At 36.6% G+C, this 18,536-nt stretch overlaps 1 long non-coding RNA gene across 1 annotated transcript; it reads left to right on the top strand.

The window, feature by feature from the left end:
* The first annotated feature begins 13,474 nt into the window (after positions 1–13,474).
* Positions 13,475–18,084, top strand: LOC145132927 (uncharacterized). The gene is made up of 2 exons (XR_013718297.1): positions 13,475–14,085; positions 17,928–18,084. It is a non-coding gene; the product is annotated as an uncharacterized LOC145132927 (long non-coding RNA).
* The last annotated feature ends 452 nt before the right edge of the window (positions 18,085–18,536 follow it).

The following is an 18,536-nucleotide window of genomic DNA, read 5'->3' as shown; positions in this document are numbered from 1 at the left end:
AGTCAAACCAATCGTGATTGCATGTCATATGATAGGATGCTCCAGAGTCTGAGACCCAAGCATCAACAAAACTAGATATACAAACTGTCAAAACTTCACTATCATCCCCTTCATCAGAATTTCCTTGAACCACAACAGCATTGTTGTTGCTTGGTCCAACACCATTATTCATTTTCTTCAGCAACGGGCAATCCCTTCTGAAGTGCCGCTCTTCCTTGCAGTTATAACATTTAATCTTGGCTTTAGATTCAGAACATGACTTCCTTTTGTTACAACAACCTCTCTGTGATGCTCTTCCTCTGCCTACGAACAAACCGAAATTAGAAACTTATTCTCCAACTGAAGCTTTTCTTTTCATTTTGTTGGATATCAAAGATTCCTTCGCATCATTCACAGTGATCGTTGTCCTACCATACAACATGGTATCAACGAAATTCTAATAAGAATTTGGCAGCGAACATAATAGGATAAGTGCTTGATCTTCATCTTAAATCTTTACATTCACACCTTGTAAGTCCAAGATGATCCTATTGAAGTTTTCCAGATGATCCTTCACTTGGGTGCTTGGCGAAATCCTAAGAGTATAGAAAGATTGCTTCTGATATAGCATTTTCGTCATAAAGTTGTTCTGATACTTGTCATAAACTTTTTCCCAGAGCCCAGAAGCAGTTGTTTGATCCACGACCTCCCTCTGTACTTCATCTGTCAAACTCAACAGAATAGCGCAATGTGCTCTTTGAAGAATATCTACCTTTCTTTCAGCCACCATGTGCACAAAACACAATATTTACGTAGTTTGGTCAAGGTGACCTACGTCCACAGACATGAGGGGATTATTCTTTTATTTCGGATTTCTCAAACAGAGGCTACAAGTTCAACTACATAGAGATTTTCCTATCATACTAGAATACAAGATAGAAGACACACTAATTACTCTACATGGATCCCTATTTATACTTGAGGGATCAGACCTAAAACTGTACTCGGCCAATCGCATTGGCCCATAGGCCCATGGAACGTTTCAACCAATCACAATCCGCCATGTAGCATCTTTTAGAACATTTATCCTTACATGAGCATCATCAACACACATGATGGAGCATAATGATCCATATTAGCATCTTCTAGACATCCACTCCACAATCGCACATCCACCTCATAAATGGCATATCCAGTCACTTGGTGGCATATCCAGTCACTTGATTGAATATCATCTCACTTAGTGGCATATCCAGTCACTTGAAGACATATCATGTCACTTGGTGGCATATCAAAGTCACTTCGTGGCATATCAAGTCACTTCGTTGCATATGAGGTCACTTTGTGGAATATCAAGTTACTTCGTGGCATATCAAGTCACTTCGTAGCATATCCAGTCACTGTTTGGCATATGAAGATCAAATAGGGGTGCACCTGGACTTCTAAGTGACGCATCCAAGCATAGGATGCTCCATTCCACTTCCTGGTGCTCCATACCGCCATTTAGAAGATTCATTCCTTGGTCACTTGATCTGTTGCTCTGTCAAGGGATCCATCCCTTTCTCAGATGACCTGTTCCATTGTTACATGCTCCATGAACCCCAAGTGCTCCATTTAGTTCCAAGTGCTCCAAATGCTCCATGAGAATGCTCCAGATGCTCGAACCACATTTAACATATACTATGCAAATACAAGTGATGTGTATAAATCTTCTAATCCTGTGCAACACCAACGAACCAAACACATAGATATTTATATACATTTCTTTTGGAACCAGGTTAACACATGTGCCATTCGAATTTTTAACGTCCCTTCTTCATCACAGTACACAAACATTTTTAATAAGGGAGTACCGACTGCTTTATTTTTTTTTATAATTTTAAATGAATTTTGAACTTCTGTAAACCTCCCAATCAAACTGTGGGGGTGTTTCTGAGAAATATAGCCTACAATTTATATTTTGTTAATAGCCCACTTATAGCTAGCCTACACATCGGTAGCCTGAATTTTGGAATGTAGTAATGAAGGTTCATGTTAGTACATGATAACATGTCATTAATCTTTGAGATAGTGATCCATAACCCCCACCCCACCTCCACTGCATGATGGATCATAAATCCCAATTTAGCCTTAGTGTTTTGAGTATATATTATTACTTATGTCGAAACTACCACAACTACTTTCTTAAGAAAGCATAATTGATGTCATTTAGGCTACCGACGATGAGTCCACTTTGTCTTTACTCCTTTCACATAATTTGTTTAAGAGGTTCCGATCTCCAAACATAGGACCACTTTAAGTCTCGAAAACAAGACATTGGTAATTATTTTACAGACACAACAAATAAGATCGGTTGGTCTATATGTGGTCACCAAGAATTAACAGTTTTTCAACCTTCTAGACTAAAGCGATGAAAGATAAGGTAGATCATTTGTCAATGGATAAACGTCGTTCAAAGTGAGTAACTAATAAAAGTATATCATTACCTTGATGAGGTAGATCCTTTGTTAATGGATAAATAGTAACTAACTCTTTTAAGAAAGCAAAGGACAGTCTGTTGGGCTAGGTTCTTTATCTCTACTATACCCTCGTACCGACTTCTTGACTTCGTCAAATGATAATAAGATTTCTTGAGCTGTAGCTTATGATATTGATAGTTTCCCAAGTTTACTACTAAAAAGTCTAGGTGTTGAAAAGTTATTGTCCAACCATTTGGACTTAAATAATTCAAAAACAACCACCTTAACGTACAGATAAACAATCCAACTTCTGTTAATGGTACGCTTGTGGATGCTATTAATCCTTCTTTTTTTTGTTTCTAGTTCTATGCAAAAAGGCTTGTTTTCGTCCTCCTTATGTATGCGATTTTGATTTGGTGAAGCTTTCTCTCCAACCCATTTATTTCTTATTATATTTTTCTTGAAACCATTAACAATCTCATCTGTCATATTCGATAACTTTATAAATTTTTCCAAGACGACGTCGAAAGGAGATAAGGTAGTGGGATCCATCCTCCTCATAAACCATCTATTTGAAACCACCACAACTAAATCCTTATATGTTAACCAATAGTTAGCTTTTTTAAAGTCACTAGGACTGAAATCTACCTTATCAATCCGTCAACATGATGATCGGGAAACGATCTGATAGAAACGTTTCATGAAAGTGGATTATGCATCCGGGAATTCTAAAGAATAGAATCAAGAAACAAAGACTTTGTCTATCTTACTTAATTTACCTCCATTAGTCGACATTCTTGTAAATCCTGTCCTCCCATATTCAGATCTACAAAAACAACATTTTCTATGAATTTATCAAAGTATCATGCACTGGTAGGAAAAATTAGCATATCCTTTCACCGACTTTTCTAACATCTATAAATCGTTGAATATTAATCATCAACATTCCTTGTTATTGTCAATCAGCCTACTAATTTCTTCCCACAATAATTTCTTATCGGATCAAGCTTGTGGAGCATAGACAGTGATGAACTAACTGTCCATTTTTTTGTACCCATATGCTTTTTACTGCTAGGAAGAAATCTTTCATTATACCTTCAAACTTGTGGAATAACAAAGGGTTTAAATTGAAAATAGATCATCCAATTTCCGGTTTGGAATTACAAACTAAAATTCCATGTTATGTCTCCCCAATCAGATCTACAATGCTTAATTAAACCTTTCATACCCTATTTTCTAGGCATAACTCAACTATTTTATTTATTTTGGCCTCGTAACCCACTCCTAATTCGGATAGAGGTGAATTTTTAACAAAACTCCCTTTTTCACAATTTCTAATATATCATTTGTATTACTACACATAGTGAAACCTTTTTCGATACCAATTTCAGTTATTCTTCTAACATCTGCATTTACATCATAAATTGAGATTTCACAATTAGCCATAGATGGGACTAAAGTATTTTCGATGTCGTTGGCCTTATTTATTTTGTTGATTCGAATGATATTTGATTCAGTTAGAGAGGCACACCATCTCTCTATGAACTAAAAAACAACAGTAATTGATCAGAGTTCTCTCTTTTTTTTTTTTTGCTACCTTTCTTGAATGTTAATTCACTAGGCTTGTTTCTCTTTTTTGTGTTTCTAGCCCTATTCTTTTTGGTTTTTAATTTACTTATATTTTTCAATCAACCTTAACAAGATATATGAAAGGGTAGCCATCTTTAGATCTGTACTAGTTTTCTTATCTCTACTTCGTTTAATTTTTCATGAATGATCCGGATTAGATGAATAGGGATTTTGATTATTACTTTCCAAATCATCGCAAAAACTAGTACACAATATGTTATAAGCTCGAATCACTTTCTTTTAAATCGATGGGAGCCAATTGGTTGATACCCAAAATTCCAAAAAGCAGATCCGGTGTTTAGATATTGGAACAGCCAAAATATTGCTAGTGATACACAATTTACCATATTATTTGTTAATTTAGGATCTTGGTTTTCTTCTTGTGATGGAATTGAAAATATTGCAGGATTCACAAAAACGGTTTTGAAGTCATGTTGTGGAGGAGGAGGTCCATATAATTACAATCAATTGGCGACATGTGGACAAGCATTTGTGACTGCATGTGATGATCCCAATATGTATGCTTACTGGGATGGAATACACTTTACAGAAGCGGCGTACCTAATAATCTTCAAGAGTTTATTTCAAGGCCCATATACTACACCCCAATTTAATTTGTTGTGTCCTACATTAACATCACAAGTTTGAGTTGGGTTATCGGGTTCACAAATGCAACAGAGACCTATTAGAACTGGAGCCGGAATGGGAGATGTGCATTTTCTAGAAAAAATGTAATATATAGTTAAAATAAATATTGAGAAAGAGCATCCACATCCACAATTAGTGGAAAAGTGAAGGGAGTGGAGTGTATTATAAGAAATAAACAGTTATGGAGTTCAATGGTCATTGCATCATTGGGAAATAATAAAGTGTTTTAAGGGGGTGTTTCGATTGTTTGATTGTTTACGTGGGATACGGAAAGTGTCAAACCATTTGGAGTTAGATGGATTTAAACTTACAAAGACTCGGATAGTTTTGTGTGTTTGTATAATATTTTGAACATAATTAAAATTCATTATGCTTACAATATTGTTTGGTTTGCAAAGGATGTTGAATGTATTTATGCCATGGTTCTAAAAGTCGCGTCATGACGTGCCATCGCTACAATGCTTATACTCGATGCCAAGCCTTGAAAAAATATCATCTAAAGTGACAATGCTTATACTCGCTACAATGCTTATACTCGCTACAATTCATTATGCTTACAATAGTAGAAATTACATATAAAACTATTAATTATACACAAAACTCCGACTTTTAGTCACGCCTTAACAAAACGACATAACTGTCCACGACTCATAATGCTTGAGGCATGACATTGCCGCCATGACACACTCACGCTATTTAGAATCTTTCTTTATGTTAGACATAAATGACTTTTAAATGATTTTTTAGAACCGGAAAACCGGACCGGAACCGGAATCAGAACAGAATCCTTACAATCAGAATATATAGAACCGGTTTCGGTTCCGGGTTTAAAAATTAGCTTTTTCCAGGTTTCGGGTAATCCGGGTTTCGGTCAATCGGGTCCAGGTAAACCGGGTCTAAAAACCGGAACCAATGTTATGAACCGGAACCACTTTTAGGGTCGGAACCGGTTTTGCTGAAACGTTTAAAAGTTACATATCTCATTCGTTTCAACTCCGATTGACATGCGGTTTTTTCCAACGTGTACTTTATAGTTTGTACATGATTTCAGACTATAAATTTGTCATTTTTAGTTTTATATTCATTGAATTACAGTCCCCCAAAGTCGAGATATCAAAGCTAAAAGTTTTTAGTTTTTATGTTTTTTTGTATTCTGTGAAAGTTTTAAAACATGCATATCTAATTCGTTTGAAGTTGGATTGACATGTGGTTTTCCAACTTGTAGTTGAGAGTTTTTACGTGAGTTTAGACTATAAGTTTGTACAGTCCCCCGAAGTCGGGATATCCAAACTGGAAATTTTCAACTTTTCAACTATTTGTTTTTGTACTTTATATTCTGTGAAAATGTTAACACATGCATATCTCATTCGTTGAAAGTCGGATTGACATGCAGTTTTTTTCGATAGTGTCGTTTAGAGTTTGTCCATGATATTATACTATAATTTTGTCAATTTTGGTTTCATATTCAATGAGTTACAGTCCCCGAAAGTCGGGATATCAATATGAACATTTTCAAAGTTCAGCCCACTACATAGTAAGTAATTACCAAAAAAATTCCGGTTTTTTCGGGTTTTACGGTTTTAAACCCAATTTATCCGGTTGCAGCCTACCCACGTTCTAGACCCAGTTTACCTGGTACCGTACCCGGAACCGAACCGGAACCTGTTCCTATATACCGGTCCGGTTTCCGGTTCTACAAAATCCCGTTAACCGGTTCCGGGTTTTCTGGGTCCGGGTCCATCGGGTCCAGCTTTAAACCCACTTTCATCCCTATATATATATATATATATATATATATATATATATATATATATATATATATATATATATATATATCAACTTTGATGCGGAGGACATATATGATTTAGCAGAAGGTTTTATCAACAAGTGGGAAAAAGACAAATGGGCCAAAAGGGACCCAACCTGAGACATAACTTTTAATTCGTAATGAATTTTTAAATGTGCGATATATAGATATAAGTTCATGTGCGGATGAACATCTGTTCTATTGAAATAGGAACCAATAAAAAATTAGAAAAAATAAATCGTTAATTAAATCTATAAGGGTATATTAGTAATCTTAGCTATGATTAATTATGGTAAATAGAGAAAATCTTTAATTACCTTTAAATTTGGGAAATCAGTTTATGAACCTTAAAAAACCACCCACAGACCTCCTTTATAACAATCCATCTTCTTCCTTCCAACACCACCTCTGTATGCGATTCTTTTTTCCCACAACATCATTAAATACCAACATGGTGTCGTCCAACATCGTCATCAAGCCGAACACCGTCATCTATCGATCTTCATATTCTCATGTAAAAGATTAGAAGTCACTCGACAATTCACATTATAAATCAAATATCTATTTCTTTTTTAAAATTTTATTCAAACTGATTTTTTTTTCGTGTACAAGACACTTAGCTTTTTAATAAGTTTAGATTCGAAAAATTATTTTGTGTGATTTGTTTTCTTTTCTCCACATGTGCTTACGTTTATTATTTTTCCTCAACTTACATAAAGAAATTATGATGTTACTCTGATGGAATAGGCACCCCAAGTGTTTGATGTAATGTCCCAAAGAAGGTTGATTTTTAGTATAAAGTTTAATGGCACCCCAAGGCTTGATTTTTAGTATACCAATGGCTTTTCGGTTCTCAATGCTTTTAAATAAAAAAAACTTGATGACATGTTTTTTTCTAATACGCCATGTAGACAAATCATTCTTCTAGAATGTTGTGATCATCTCTCACCTGATGGAGTGGAATGTTCATGCATGGGAAAAGTGATTTGTTTTCTTTTCTCCACATGTGGTAGTTTTATGGAGTAATTTGTGATGACTAGTTAGCTAGCATTTATGGCAATTCTTAGCCATTATGTTTCCTTACCGTTTGAGTATTTGTCCATATAAATAGGTGTGTTACATTAATATAAAAAAAAACAAGTGAAGTAGTACGAAATAAAAATATAGGGCAATGTCAATCATTTAAACAATATATGCACTCTTTTGTGAGAGGAATTCTGGTCTACCTTCTTTCTTTATAACCACCGACAAGTGACAACAATTTTGTTCAACTACTATAATATAGCGAATATGATTCAGCCGTAAATCCCTTAATTGATGGAAAAAATTATGGGAACTGGAGTATTAAAGCTGCCACATGTCACTTTACCACTCGGCCACGTCTCTCGCAATCTAAACGATCTTTATATTTATGTGATGATCTCAATGGGTACTACAAATTTCATTTACGATGTTTTAGCTAGTTTTGACTTTCATTTTCGTGCTAGCTGGGTTAAAAGTAAATTATTTTATAAAAATCATAGATCTCTCGTATGGACTCCATTTTCGGCAAACTTTTTCCTAAAGTTTATATATTGAGGATTACTAAGAAACTCCTTTTTCACTTTTAGTCAAAATTCAACCAATCTCTAGGTACCGTTTTGGCGTAACTAATTTTTATTACGTGGCAGATTTCTATTTTTATAAAATCCATAATTCTTTCCTTTAGATTCGGATTTTTACGAATCATATACCCTTGAGATCATGTTAACATGTAATATCCAAGTATGTCACGCATGTTAGGAAATGTTACAACTTTTCGGATGCTAATTGTTTAGCCTAATGAACGTTTTTAACAATAAATGTAATGGCACATTTTATTCTTATTATCTAAAAGATCAAATATTTCTATTTTATGCTATTACATCTGTTTTCTAGCTTCCTAATGGGAATCAGTGATGGAAACCTCTCGGTTGTCACAGTATCAGAGCCTTGGTTTTAGGGATTCTGGCACACAGTCGGTATGTCTGAACTCAAACCGAGGAATTTGAAATCTTTTTGAAAGAAAATAGATTCTATACATGGATTTTTTTTATAGAAATGGGTGTGATACTTGCAATCAGTCGTACTCAAGTAAGGATTTCCTAAAATACTCATACATGTTTATAGTTTCAACATATGTGTATATGTGTAGCATGCAAGATTAGGGTTGAGGATTTGTTCGTAATTGCATGGTAGAATTCTTGGAGAGATGCATTGTATTTCAATTGTATGAGCCTTTAGAACTGCATGCTATTATAGATTTAAGATGAATATATAGAATGGCCTGATTAGGAGTAGTGCATTGGTTTAGAACCCAATGCTCGAATGGTGCTAGCTTTGTGCTTCCAGGGACTCCGTTGCTGCCGGCTAATTATTAAGTGAATGCATAAAATTACATGTTATGGGGATAGGATAATTTTTGAAGGTTAGATTCAACCATATTGAAATAGCTATTTTTTGAGTCTAACCATTGTAGGGTAGGATTTAGCATTCAAAAATTATCTGATGTCGATAACATGTAACTGTATTTGTGAGGCTGTTAGAGAAGTTGGAGGGAGTCTCTTCTGCAGTTGATGTCAGCGGGTGATGGAAAAAGGGAATCCTAGGAAAGCCTATGATAAGTCTTAGCGCATAGGGAGCTATATAGTGTGAGTGAAGTAATGGATAGTAGGAAGTGAGTTGGAGAATTCGAGAGAGTCCTTGAGGAAGGTATACACAGGTATGGATGGTAGTATTGGGCCCGTACTACTGAAAACATCGGATCTATACCTAAGACAATGAAGGTCTTGATGATTTTGAGAAACTTTCGTAGTGTGAACCTCTTCGTGCGTGTACTGATTGCTTATGTATTGTGTTTCGACATGGTGATGACATCTGGCGGAGCAAGAGGTTCGGGATCTAGATCGAGATTGGGCATGGACACCAAACCAATTGATGAGGGCTATAATAGTTTATCGCGTCAGAGATTACAAGATGCATCCTTGATGCGACACCGGTGATGATCGGATCGATCAAGCAGCGTTTCATCGAGTTGATGGGGGAGCGTTTGCGGGCCTTTAGATCTGAGATTGCTACTGGTCAATACGTAGCCCACACTCTCTCCTTCAAGGTTTTTAGGGGATGTAGGGCACCATTGTTCTTTTGGGTGAAGGGCAACATTTCCACCAAACGATGAACAACAGACATGGAGTGTGATCAGATGACTAGCTTCTGCCCCGAGGGGTCGAATGTGAGGTTCGCTGTAGGCTGTCTGAGGGAGCGAACCCGGGATTAGTGGGAGGAGGTTGGTTATCCTCTGGGAACATTAGCCATTACGGCCATGACCTGGTCGGATTTTGTAACCCAGTTCCGAGGGGAGTTTGCACCTGCTGTTGAGGTGCAACAGTTGGCGATGGAGTTCCAGGATATGCGGCATACGACTGAGACCTTGGTAGAGACCACCGCCAAGTTCCGAGAGAGAGGTTTATTCGTATCCCAGTATGCTGAAAATGAGGAGATGAAGAAGAATCGGTAACATGATATGCTAAGATATAATATCAGGGAGTTTGTTAGCTATTAAGCCCGTCCAACATTAAAGGACATGATATCCAGGGATTGGGAGTGGGAAATCGATTTATAGCACATCGAAAGAGGAAGTGTAACATCTGATTATCAGGTACTTTCACTTTTAGACTTTGACCTAATCAAAGTTTGCACATTTTCTCCCTTGTGATTTAAGTTCAAGCTTTCATCCTGTACGCTGGCCGTACATGAGGGTACGCGTAGCTTACTCGTGATTAGCTCGGGATCGCGGAAGCCATTAGTACGCTGGGGCGTGTATATGGTACGCCGAGCATACTAGCCTAGTCTCTAAACCCTAAATTTCAGAATTTCACCCCTATTTCAAGACATTAACTAACCCTTGGACCTCCCATAATCAGCCTCCACTCCTTCCAAACGCTAATCTCGAGTGTATTCCTTGTAAAGGAAGATCTTGAAGCTTAGTGATGATTTTGGTGGCCTTTTGCTGAAGAAGAAGACTAGTGAAGAAGGTGGTGTAAAGTTTATACCTTGATGTGTTTCCTTCTAGATGTCCATAGATGAGTTTTTGATGAGCTTTTTGTCCCAAAGCTTGGACCTTTGTGAGTATGGAGTACTCCATAACATATTAGCTGTCTTTTCAAGTGTTTTAGGTATTGTAGATTCATAAAAATGGTTGCTTGATGGTCCCTTTCTAGTAATGCAAGATTTTGGTGGTGTTGAGTATGGGTTAAATTTGAGTTTTAAGGTTTAAACTCTTTTTAGCCATGGAAAGGCTTCAAGTTTTGGACTTTATGGATTAAGACGTTCTAAGAAGGTCATATTTGTGTTTGGGATGCATGTCTTAACGTGTAAGACCATTTTGGAGTAATTTTTGGGATCGGACGGCTTACGCCCCGCATACTTTTGACTACGCCCAATGTAGCCTGACCAGATCCTGCCTGATTTTTTAGTACGCCCTGTGTAGGAGGAGTGTACGCCCAACATACGATCTAGGCAGTTGACTTTTGTTGACTTTTGACCATTGGTCAAGAATTCGGGTTTTGGACCATGGGAGGGGAAAATGGTCTTTTTTCCCTTAAGGGGGCTTAGTTGTGCGATTTGGACTCGCAAGTTGAGTTACGAACCTTAATTATTAATTACAATTACTTATTATGATATTACACGGAGTATAGTTGCGACAGTTCGGGTGTGAGATTTATTTGTCATCAATATCAGGTGTGTCACCTCACTTATACTTACATGTGCGGTACACTAGTTGTATCTGTGATGACCAGTTGGGTCTAATTTTTATTTTCTATTATGTTGTTTATGTGTGACTGAGACCGTGGTCTTCAACGTAACTGATAACCCATATGGCATGACTACTGCTAGTCCCCAGGGTTGCTGATAACCCATAGCTGTTTATTTATGTTGTTATGTATGTGGTATCTTAGGGATCTCACTAAGCTTCAAGCTTGCAGTTTTTGATTATATGTGTTTCAGGTACTTCTGAGGATCATGGGAAGGAGAAGGTATGATTGTACACACTAGCTGGGAAATTTGTGACTGGGCATTTTGTGGCACTCTGAAATTTTGTGATGTTTTGTATTTGACACTTATGTTTTCCGATGACTTGGCTTCTGAACAATATTTTTGGGTAATTTAAAAATGAAAATTTTGGTTTGAAATTTGAGGTGTTACAGGAAGGCAGAGCGGGTGCACGTATCTGGGGGTTAAGCGAGAAACCCAAGGTTTTTGAGTCTAGATCGAAGGGCCAACACGTCGGGGCCGTCGTGGCAAGTGCGGCAAGATGCATGATGGGGTTTGCAGGGCGGTTGGTTAAACTTGATATAAGTGTGGCAAGACAAGATACTTCGAGAGGGATTGCACTACCACCACCACCACCCATGCTTCATGAATCATTTGCTTTCATTGTAATCAGAGGGACCATAAGAAGGTCGATTGTCCGAGTTTGACGGATGAAGCAGTTGTAGCACCAGCTCCGACGACGTTGAGGATTACATATGGCCGAGAGGGCAACCAAGCGGCCCTTGTGGCGAAGAGCAAGGCTTTTGAGCTAACAACTGAGGCGTTGCATGCAACTCCCGACCTTATATAATAACTTAACCCAATTGATACAATAGAGTTGATTTGATGTATGAACATATTGTTTATCAAAATAGTAGTTTAGATAAGAAGCTAAAAGTTAATTAACTAATGATACAATGTAATCTAACTGTCACTAAATTAGTTTTTATTTGATTGATGTGATAAGTTGTTATATGAGGTGATTAAGCCTAAACTTATGTATTATATTGAGGATATCGTTCTTGGATTAAAGGAGAATACAAGAGCAACAAGTAGGGTATGTTTTACAGCAAACAAAGGTGAGTAAGTTTTTTTTGAGCACACATCCCTAAAATATATTTTTTTTTGTCTACATGCTATGTGTTACGATTTTATCTTTTTGATTGATTATATGATACGGTGCTATGATATGATTGTTATTTTTTGATCTTATATATGTTTTTTACACGATATGATGTCATTACAACTTATAATGACATCGTATTGTGTAATCAACATATATAAGATCATAAAATATTAACATATCATAGCATTGTATCATATAATCAATAAAAAAAATCATAACAAGTAGTAGATAGACATATATAAGACAATAAGATTGTTATTAATTTATGTGAATATATGTAGGTTTCTTCTTTTCTTTCTTTAATATATTCCACTTAATTAAAAAAACATAGTTGTTCATGTAGATTGATGGATTTGAGTGATGGAGTTGATTATTTCTGTTAAACACATGTTAAGAATTGAGGAAGGGTTTTCATAATTTACATAAGCTTGGTTTTTTTACTAGCATTAAGGAAGAAATTACAATTTCAAGTGCCCTTAACCCTTGACACCTAATTTCAATTTGAATAAGGATCTCATCCACAAAAAAATATTCTCAAAATGCCCAAAATGTGCATGTTTAAAAAGCTTTTGCAATTTAGTATATTGGTATCATTTTGCACATTACACTTTAAAATATTAACCCTAATAGTAAAGAGAAGAAACAACCTAGCTAGACAAAGGTGGAAAAAACATTGTGGGTATGTTTTACCAAGAAAATGAAAAACATGTTAAAAATCCAAAAAACCATACATGCTTTTTTAATAAAATGAAAAACATGTTAAAAATCCAAAATTTTAATTGAATAAAATGTTATTTCTCTTTTCATTATATTTATCAACATAAGTGATTTGTTTATATAATGGGAGCTCCATGCTATAACTTCCACATGAAATTTTGTTACCTTCTTTCTTTTCAAACAACATATATATATATATATATATATATATATATATATATATATATATATATATATATATATATATATATATATATATATATATATATATACATTGAATCTTTTCATTATATTTATCAACATAAGTGATTTGTATATATTCAATTTGACTTATGGTTTAAGGTATGTCTATACGATAAATCAGATTCTAGTTGTCAGTACCATTGCATACATACATTGAATTTCGTTCATGCATTGACAAATACCTAAAGCATTTCACTCTGCACAAGCAAAATCCAGATGTGTAATGCTAATCCAGATGTGTAATGCTAAGCATGAATTAAAAATTGTCCTGCATCTTGGAAAAACCATATCTTTCTTCCATGCAAGTTTCTGATCTAAGTTTACTTTTTTTTTCCAGGATTATCATAACTTCATATTGATTTCTTTGTATCAACCCTAGTGTTTGTTTTAGATATTTGACATCTTGTAAATAGTCTGTAACAAACTATGTAGTTCATTTTGATTTTTTGTTCTTCCTGAAGCTGAGAGTCTTGGGTTGCCATTGATACCACCGTTTCTTAACATGTTCAACACACTTGCCGAATACCACAATGAACTGCTGCAAACAAAACTAAACCACCTTCGAGAGCTTCATCCCAGTGTCATCATCATCTATGCTGACTACTACAATGCTGTCATGCAGATTATCCGTTCTCCAGATAAATTTGGTACTTTTTTTTCTTTAACAGCCAGATATATACTATAAGGAAAATGAAGCCCGAACAAAAACAAATATTACAATGCGACACCACCTGTATATGAACACACCAATGATAGACTAACATATCATTCACCTATGAACACATAACAATCCAGTCCTATGCAAACCCCAAACATATTCTTGTTGCCAGAATCCTCTCGACCCCCGGTTTCGGGCATCATGATGCCCGGTCTAGTGATCCACGTACCCATGATAACCCAAATAGCTCACAATCATAAATTGGTGAGTGTTAAAATTATGCTCGACAATGAAACATTTTTTTGGACGTTGAAAAACAATCCAGTACTATATGAAATGTGATCACACCATTTTATCCCATAAAGGCTTAAATCAGATGATAGCAACCAGAGACGAATTTCAGACTCTACTCTAGTAAGCCAGGAAGTATATTCAGCCAATCTTGTTCCCGTGATGGAATTACACACACATACACACACAACACACAGAATGACAACACACGAAAGAATACACAAAACACCAAGTTTTCCCAATTTCCCAAATCTTCCCACCAAAAACAAAACACCTTTTTAAGGCAAAAAAATATCTCTCAGTAACACCCTTTGATCTCACAATTAAGACTGCACCCCAAGACCAAGTTACTTTGAGGAGATAGACACCAAAACCTGAACACATTCTATGAGTTCCCATGCATCCAATCCACCCCGACCCATGTTGCAATTAATGAATGTGCAATACACAAAGTCGATGCATCAAGAAACGATAACACGAAGAATCAATCCTTTTACATTCCCAAATATTTTCATCCAGAGAATTCTACCCCCTCAATATATTATTTTAATCTTTGGCTCACCACACAATCTCTATTAGCTTCAATTGTCAAGACTCCTGGAAACGGATCTGCAAAGGCTGTTTTATCAAACAATGTTGTTAGTGGCTAATATAGCACATAGTTTGTTGGAGTTGTTTAGGGTTTATGTTGGAGATCTGCATACCCCTTAGATCGTGTGAACATTTTCTGAACTGATATTTCTTCCTTATGCCTGGGTTGCAAGAAATTCAGCGTAGGATAATCCAAGAGGATACTTACGAATCTAGACACGGAAATCGTAAGCCAAATTGCTAGAAGGATTTCGTTTTAAGAAAGTTAATAGTTGTGAGTCTCTTCTCAAAGAGAAGAGTCGTTTATATAATAAACGATATTAGTTTTTGCCTCTTAGGGTTGGCCGTCATGGGTTGCTTTGGAAGCATCTCAGCGAAACCCGAAAATTTAATAAGGAAATCAATGGTTTTCAAAACTGATGACTATTGCATAATATTGTTGGGTGTAACTTACTTCGTTACCTCCAATGTCCTCCCTCACAGATGACTATTGTATTTTAACATCTCAAAATTCAAGACCAAAAATTTCGTTTTTAATTACGAATTTATAAAAAACCAGTAGTCTGAAAACATCAATAGTATCATCGCATATCATGATCAAAACCAATATCTCAATACCCAAAACATGTCATAATAAAAAATCATCAGAGTACAATTCCCAAAGATCTCATGTGCAGAAACTCATAGTGTGATGCGCTGCGATCAAGCCAGTTCCTTTCCTTTCAAAGAAGAAGTACACGAAACCAAAACTGAAAACCGTAATCACAAAGCTTAGTGAGTTCCCCCCATCATACCACACATCATACAATAAACATATTGCCAGACATATTTGGGTGCCTGACCTACACTGCTAAGCATACCTGGGTGCTCAACCTACCCATGTCAGGAATACCGGGGTGTTCGACCTACCCCTATCAGGCATACCTGGGTGCCCGACCAACCCACGTGTAACAACCCGATATTTTTCAAATCAATGTAACATTCAAAAAGTCAAATATAATGACCTATTTGGAATCAACGAAATTAGCGTGTTAGATATCGTGCCAAGGTTTCCAAAAATCTTAATTGGGATGCATAACGTGTTAGATATCGTGCCAAGGTTTCCAAAAACGTAAAGAACACTCAAATCCGAGTTATAACGAAGGAGTTATGACCAATCGAAAATCCATGACACACCCGGTAAAACACTGTTAAACGTAAAAAGTGAAACTTCGATAAAATACTTTTTAGCCTTAGGTATCTAAACGAAAGTCGTAGATTTCGTTAAACCGTGAGCATACATAAAAAGAACGCCCAAATCTGACTTCGTATGAGGAAGTTATGATTTTTCTAAGTTTCGGAACAGCGGTAGACAGCTAAAAACTCGAAATAAAGACCGAGCGATTTTTAGCCAACGCAACCTAAACAAGAGTTGAAGGTCTCTTCAATAGTAGCTCAATGGTAAAAAGACAGACGAAAACGGACATCGGATATAGAAGTCATAGATTTTTAACGGAATTATTGTGTCCCGGCCCATTAAATAAAATATAATTAAAAATAAATTCAAAACTAGCTGACGAAGTCGAAATGAAAGTTGTAGAGTATATTTTCACCTACGCGTGCATATAAAGAACGTCAAAAACGGAGTTTGTATGCGAAAGTTACGGATTTTACAAGTTTGAGATGCACAAACCGAGACGATTTACGCCCAGCGTACCCTCGTACGCCCAGCGTACTCGGATGCTAGGCTCCGGATCGTCTACGTCGCCCCTCTACACCTCTATGCCCATCCCATCCGAAGTCCGGCAGACGAGGATGTGGTAAGCGATGATGCACGGGTACGCCTCGCGTAACCTCGTATGCCCAGCGTATTGAGGGTCTTCAGCCCCTATAAAAGGAATGCGAGGGTTCCGGGCATAAGTGCTCATTTCCTCTCTTCCTCTTGCGTTTTTACTCCGTTTTGCGTGCAAGAAATATCCCGAAGCCGCGGTTTTCATACCTCAGCCCCGACGAAGGTCTGAAGCCCCGAGATTCCCGAGAATGTCACCACTTTCTGGACGAAGTGCCGCCCGAGAAAAATCTCATTTTCTTCGAATCATCACACTTTCCAGGTGAGTTCATACCCCTACTTTTTCACGTCTTTTCATGTTTTAGGGGGGGGGGGAATACAAGTGCAATACGAGAAAAACTTATCGTTTTATACGGATTCACATACATCACCTACATTTTTATAAATGTTAAAATAACTTTGATATCAACGTTATACTTTACATGCAAAGTTAGTATTACATCGAGTTTTTATCGCCAAATGGAACACACTTTCGGAAAAACTATAATGGGTATAGTTTGCGGGTTATTCATTACATCTTTACGTAAACATTGTGAAAATGAAATACTTTCATCTACACGAAATATAGACTTTTCTTTCGTAAATCTATTAAATACTAAGAGTTGTGAGACATTCAGCTTCAACGTACTCTCAAGTACGTATTTCAAGTCCTGTATTATAAACCATAATCTCTTGGAGGGAGAGCGTGATACTTGTGTATAGATCTATACGGGATTGACAATCCCGCACCTAAATTGTTATCTATAGTTAGACCGGCAGGTCTGGGGTGACAAACGTCATAACACTACAATGCCTGAAGAACGTTGTTACAGGCAGTCTGGGTCAATAGCATGGTTATAAAACTCACATGGAAGTATTAAAATAAGTTTGATTTACGAGACTTTTGATACATTCAGTAAATACATTATTTGAGTATAAATACACTAATCTATTCGAGCACGAAAGACACCATTGTACTCCAGCCTTTGGAACTTTTCAAACTATATGTAGAAAATATCGGATTTTCTGGGAAACACGTTCAGTTATTTTTACTCAAGGACATACAAATTTCAGTACAAAAACGCTTATGAACTCACCAACTTAATTGTTGACACTTTTTCAAAACTACTTGTATTTCTCAGGGAATCAGTAATACAGGTAACCATCAGCTTTTGGAGAAGGAACGCTAAGGCGTCTATTATCAAAACATTTTAAATCATCATATTTGTAATATTTTTTTGAAACATGTATTACTCGCAACAATGTAAGTTTTTATTATATTTATGATGGTTGTGTTTACTTTCTTTACAATATTCAACTGTTATGATACTACGTGAAGTCATCCGCCCTCGAATGCTTCCGCCATTCTGGTTTGGGGGTGTGACACCATGTCAGGCATATCTGGGTACCCGACCTACCCTCCAGTTTATTTCAACCAGTTATAGAGTCTGTTTTACCCCTACTACTACCACATAATGTCATATCATAACTATACATAAACATATTGTCAGACATATCTGGGTGCCCGACCTACCCTCCGGTTTATCAACAGAATACGGGGTCTATTCCACCCCCTACCACTATCACATACTATCATGACATACTAGCACACAAATCATAACAGATAGTGGAATAACAGACGATTATCACAAATACTATCATCTAACTACAAACTCCTACTAGTGGGCCGAGCTTGGTGCCTTAGACCCACTGTTACCGGGAAGGTAACTCACCTCGAATGCCGTAAAGTA

This window comes from Lactuca virosa, chromosome 8 (genome assembly GCF_052849685.1).
Source record: "Lactuca virosa cultivar CGN04683 chromosome 8, Lactuca_virosa_CGN04683_v6, whole genome shotgun sequence".
NCBI classification, from domain to species: Eukaryota; Viridiplantae; Streptophyta; class Magnoliopsida; order Asterales; family Asteraceae; genus Lactuca; species Lactuca virosa.
The sequence above is the reverse complement of the archived record's forward strand: the minus strand, read 5'-3'. Positions and strand labels throughout refer to the sequence as shown.